Source organism: Callorhinus ursinus, unplaced genomic scaffold (assembly GCF_003265705.2).
Source record: "Callorhinus ursinus isolate GAN/ISIS: 27379988/994484 unplaced genomic scaffold, GSC_fseal_2.0 scaffold223, whole genome shotgun sequence".
NCBI lineage: Eukaryota > Metazoa > Chordata > Mammalia > Carnivora > Otariidae > Callorhinus > Callorhinus ursinus.
In genome coordinates, this window is record NW_027397282.1 from 38,187 (window position 1) to 44,186 (window position 6,000).

Below are 6,000 nucleotides of genomic sequence, written 5' to 3' on the forward strand. Positions count from 1 at the left end.
GTGTGGGGCCAGGAGCAATGACTGGGCACAGAGCACACAGCAGGTGGACTGCAGTTGGGGAGACATCCCCGTGAGGGGTCCTTCCCGGCTGTGGCTTCTCTGGGAGGCCCTGGGCTGGGCTCTGCCTCTGCAAAGGCCCAAAGAGAGCAGGCACAGGGGTGAGCTTTTCTCCTCTCACAGCTGCTCCACCACCTGAGGAGCTAGAGCCGGACCTGGAGGGAGGGGTGGTGCCTGGAGTGACTTCAGGAGGAGACCAGGAGCCGGCAGGTGACCTGGCACTTGCCCATGGAGAGCCTGGCGCTGTCCAGGAAGAACTGGCACCACCTCCTGCCCCAGCCCCTGCCCCTGCTACAGTTCCTGCCACTCCCCCTTACCACACCCCAGCCCCTGCCCCTGCCTCAGACCCAGATCCTGCCCCTGCTCCTGCCCCTATCCTAACCCCTGCCCCTACTCCTACTCCTGCAGGGCTCCCACAGACACATTCAGAGCCCACAGCCCTGCAGGGAGAGGTCCTTGTACAATTACCCTTATTTCCATCTCCAGAACCCGAGACCCTGCCCCAGTGTTTCATCCCCTCCCCCTGTGTTCTTTCTCTCTGGTACATATAAACTGTCATTTTATCCTTCCATGTCCTATATACTGTGTATTATTTGTTTTAAATAAAATTACTTGTTTTCAATTGAACACGTCATGAGCATTAAGTACAAGCCCAACGTTGTGCCACCACACCCCAGAACATTGCCGCAGAATATCTCATTCCCCAAAGGAAACCCCGAACCAGAAGCCTTCCTTGCCTGTTTCTCCTACAGCCCAGACCATGGAAACCCCTAAACTGCTTTCTCTCTCTGTTCCTTTACCTATTCCTGATGTTTCTGTAATTGGAATCACACAATAGGGGCCTTTGTGTCTGCCCCCCTATTTTCGAAGGGGACTCATTTTCTTCTGTGTTTATTGGTCATAAAATTTCCCTTATTTGATATTGACATCCCCGATGGATTACACATCAGATGTAATCATAGATTACATAGATTACAATTTCTAAAGGGAATGGTGGGCACAGTCTCGGGACCGAGACCCCTGGTCCTGCTGGGACACCACAGCCTGACCCCAGACAGGACAGGGCTGGTTCCTCCTGTGACCCACACAGAAACAAGGGAAATGCAGAAAGCTGGAAGACACACCGCAAAGGGCAAAAGCATTGCTCACAACCTAAGGCGAGAGAAAGGTTTAACCTGACTCTAGTCCAAACCACGTTCCAAGTCACTGGGTTCCACAGGGATGGAGTCCAAACACATATAAGTGCAAGGCGGAAGGATAGGCATGCAGGGAATATGTGTCAGAGATGCAGGAGCTCCTGGGGAAGGAATCTGGCAAAGGAAACCCTATGGAGGCAGCACTGACTGGTCACCCTGAGACTGGCAGGTGTCTGGTCTGGGGACCAGCAGCCTTGGGGAGAACGTGAGGAAGTAGAGCTTCCCTGGAGATTATGGTGACAGGCACCCCTGTCTGGGAGAACAGTGAGCAGCACCCATCCCAGGCCACAGGGGCACCCATCCTCAGCCTTGGACTCAACCTCGTAAACTCTGGCTCGGTTTTTCATACACGTATTGTCAGGAGTGTTCATCACAGCGGTGCTGGAGAGAGCAGGGAATGGAACAACACTAATGCCCAAGGAGATGAATGGGATCCACGGTCCCAGTTCTCATGATAGAATGCCCTGCAGCTACTGTCCTGGTGTCATCCGGGCCACAGGATCTGGGAAGCCCCTCCTTAGACCCAACCCTCCTGCCACCCTGCCCCTGGGAACATTGAGATTTGTTTGAGGAGGAGGGGGAGAGGATCCAGGATGACAGCGGGTCCAAGGAGAAGGAAGGTCAGCACTGGGAGGACAGAGGGACCTGCCCTGAGCCACCACCGAGGGCCCGGGCGGGCTGTGATGCCCTCGGACCTCACCCCAAATAAGGACTCCTGATTTATGGACCCAGCTTCTGTGGCTTTATTCCCTCCCTCATTCCTTCTCTCCCTCATTCATTCCCCACCTCCAACCCTCCCTCCCCCTTTCCCCCTCCCTCCAGCCCTCCCTCCTTCCTCCTTCATTCAGCAGAGGATCTGGGGTCCCTGCTGTGTACCGAGCACTGGAGCTTCATCAGTGAGCATCCCCAAACCCACATGGTCATGTCCACTGTTGGAGGTGAAGGATGCAGTCCTCAGGTCTAGCAGTGGTGATGAGCACCAGGAATCTGCTTCTGAAAACACAGGCCAGTTGCACAAAGAAAAGAATGGAAGACCCAAGCTTAGCACTTCCTCTAGAAAAATCTAGTCATGAAAAGTGATGAAAAGTAAGTATATCCTAGACTTCATGCAATGTGAGTTCTACTGGCAGGTACCTACTAATTCCTAGAACCAACAAAGAGTATATCATCCAGTGTCGACTGTGGTGTTGTGACCCAACTTTTCGGACCAAATGCCAGCATTTCAGCCAACATCTCCAGGGTGTCTGTGTTTTCCCAAGGGTCTCTGCGATTCTCTGATCCTTCCATCAACCTCCTTGGGAAGCTCTGTCCTATTGTCTTCCTTGACTCCTGCCTCTTCTGGGACCCTTCCGTGGCCTCCCCGTCAGAGCCACCCCCACCAGGACTCCCTGTGCCCCCTGGCCTGACACCCACATCCCACGCTGGGTCCTGTGAGCCCGGTGATTTTTGCAAGGACCGTGTGCTCCCTCTGGGGTCACTTGCCATCTCCCTTGCAGTGGCTTGCCTCTTCCCGCGCTGGGTCTCCTCTGAGCATTCTGTGAGGACGGACTGTGCCCATGTCACGGGCACGGAAGTGAGATTCCAGAAGGTCCAGATGACCTGCTCCCAGTCCCAGCGTGTGGAGCCTGGGTCAAGGATGGTCCACGAACAGAGGAAGACTTGGGCCCAGGGAGACTGAGGGAGGATGTGGCACAGTGAGCCTGCAGGGGGAGAGGGAGAACTTTGGGGACCTGACGTACAGGCCTGCTGGGAGAACATGTCACACTGGCTCTGTCCCAAGGGCTGGGGGTTGTCAGGGTATCCACTCTCCGAGGCTGTATGCTGAAAGTGACTGGCAGGAGAGGAGGTGCACCTGATGCAGGAGAGAACCCTCAGGCACAGAGGAGGGGGCAGGTGCTCCCCCAGCAGCTGGAGGAACTCAGGGTATCCACCCTCCCAGGCTGCAGGATGGCAGTGGCTGGCAGGAGAGGAGGCACCTGGTGCAGGAGAGAGCCCTCAGGCAGAGAGGAGGGGGCAGGTGCTCCCCCAGCAGCTGGAGGAACTCGGGGTAGTCACCCTCCCAGGCTGCAGGATGGCAATGGCTGGCAGGGAAGGAGGTACCTGGTGTAGGAGAGAGCCCTCAGGCAGAGAGGAGGGGGCAGGCTCTCCCCCAGCAGCAGGTGCACCGGGGTAGGCTGAGGGGTCATCCATGGACAGCAGTGCCTGCAACCGGGGTCTCCACACAGACCCCCCTCCTCAGGCTCAGCACAAGCTTGTCTGGATGGCCTTTGTCTCCCAAATACAAAGTTTGGCCCAGGACCCTCCTCAAGCCCCAACTGCCAATCCTTTGTGCTCAGCTCAAGTGAAAAGAAATGTCCCATTATTTAGGTGGTGTTGGGTGCACAGGGACATTTGCTTTTCTGGCCCATGCTGTAACATTGCTGGCATTTTAAAAATCTCAGGCCTTTGATTCAAAAACGGTAGGATGCCGCGGTCCCCAGTCGGCTTTCTGGAAACCTGCCTCTGGGCCTCGTAGCCCTCCCATCCCACCAGTTCTGCTCAGAATCCCTCCAGGTCACAGACCCACAGTCTTGGCTCCTCAGATGCCCGGACGACGCACTTTCAAAACGCAATCCCGGTGGGGCAGCAGGACACACTGCGGATTCCAGCAAGTCCGCCTCCCAGAAACTGAGGGTCCTGCTGGAAGAGCTGTCTGAAAACAGCCAGCACAGGGTTCCAGGAAGATACCATATGCACAGGAGTAACTGAGGAGCATCTGAAGGTCAGGTAGGGTCCGTCAGAGCTTCCAGACACTTCTTCCCTAAAGCTCTTCATTCTTCAGCCTTTCTTCCAGTGATTCTGCTTGGTTTCTATTTGCCCCAACTGTTATCCATTGCCTTAGGCAGCAGAGACTCACGTATGCCTTTAAATCATTTGGACATTGAATGTCCTTCAGTAGCCACTTCACTGCTGGGAAATTTGGTAGCAAACAAGAAGTCCCAGAGGACTCCAAGGGTCTGGACTTGGTTTTACCCTCTTCTGAGATGGGGACACCTGTGGGAGGTGCAGATGGTCAGCTGGGAGAGGCGGGCAGGCACCTGATGTTGACAGATGGGTTGTAGGTGAGGCCCGAGGCCCCCAGGGTATGTGTCTGGCATCCGGCCTGAACAGGTCTTCAAAGCTGCAGACTGGCTGGGATCATCTTCAGGCTGAGGAGGAAGGTGAGGGGAGCAGAGGGGACTGAGGAGGTTCGGCTCAGATGGGAGAGGGCTGAGCCACACTTTGGGGGGGAAATTGGGTCAGGTTCAGGCTCACAGGGACAGACCTTGAGGCCATTATGCCATGTGAAATAAGCCAGTCCCTAAAGGACTGACCCCGGAGTACCCTACTTGTGAGGGATGGTGAGCACTCCCATTCAGAGGTGGAAGTAGCTGCTGGGTGCCGGGGCTGGGGAAGGGGAATGGGGGGTTAGGGTCTCCTGGGTAGAGGTTCAGTTTGGGATGATGAAAACATTGTGGCGATGGACAGAGGTAGCCGGTGCAGAACAGGGAATATATTTATTGCCACTGAAACGTGCTTCATGGTATTAGCTGTATGTCCATTATACCACAATACAAAAGAAGTGAGTCAGGAAGTCGGGACCGTCGTGAGTCCCTGGAGGGCCCAGGAGCAGGGAGCCTGTATCTTAGTTCTCGCTCTCATGCTCTGCCCCTTGTTGGGTGACTGAGCTCAGTAAATGCTTGCTAAGACACAGTGCAGGCAGATGGTCCAGAGAAAGTGCACAAGTGTAAACCCACTGGTGGGCAGTGAGGAATCCCAAGGGGACGCGCATCCAGACAGAGTGAGTGCCCATATTTCACAAACACCAGCACAGAAATAGCCATTTAAAACCAAGGCAGGAACCTCATATAGCCCAGAGGGCTCCATGCTCCTTGAGGCCGAGCTAGTGACCACAGCCAAGGCCTCTGGTGGTGAGGGCACTGGGGGGTCTGAGAGGTGGCTCGGCGCACCCTGACCCTGAAGCCCCTTGGCTGCGGTGAGGTGTAAGGACTGGGAGGGAAGACCCAGCCAGCACCCGTTCTGGGTCCATGGCTGCTACAGGACTGCTCCCAGCCCCAACAGGCAATGTCTGTTTAGAACCACGGAGAAAACCTTTTCACTCAATAGTCTTTTTAAGACAGTTGCTCAGCATTGACACAGAAAAACATCCGACATAAAACTGGAGCCGTTCACAGCTGTAAAGGACCCAGAAATGATCAAAATATAGGGACCACAAAGAGAGGAACTTATTCCCCCAGGCAGGCCTCCTGTGTGCAGGAGTGGTTGGGGCGCTGGCGTGCCCGTGCAAGCAGTGCTGGGTTCCAATGTTTCCCTCAAGGGGACAGAAGTAGGAATCTGCTCTGATGGCTCCGCTCAAGGCAGCACCCCCTGATGGAGATGGGGGCAGCCCCGCGTGAGTTTCAGATGTCCTGGTGACTCTTGTGCACAGACACAAATCTCAGCTTCTTCATGACCCATGGAATGATGGGGGGCCAGCCCAGCAGCCTCAGGTCCTGCAGGTCCTCCAGGGGCCAGGCCAGCAGCTCTGGGTCCTGCATGGTCTCTGGGGGCAGGTCCTCATGAGTTCTGTCTGTCCTGGTGATTCTTGGGCTTAGCCTGAATCTCAGGTTCTTCATGACAGGGGCCAGCCCATCAGATGCGGGTCCCACAGGTCCGTCAGGGGACAGCCCAATACTGCAGGTCGCACAACTCCTCCGGGGACAGCCCC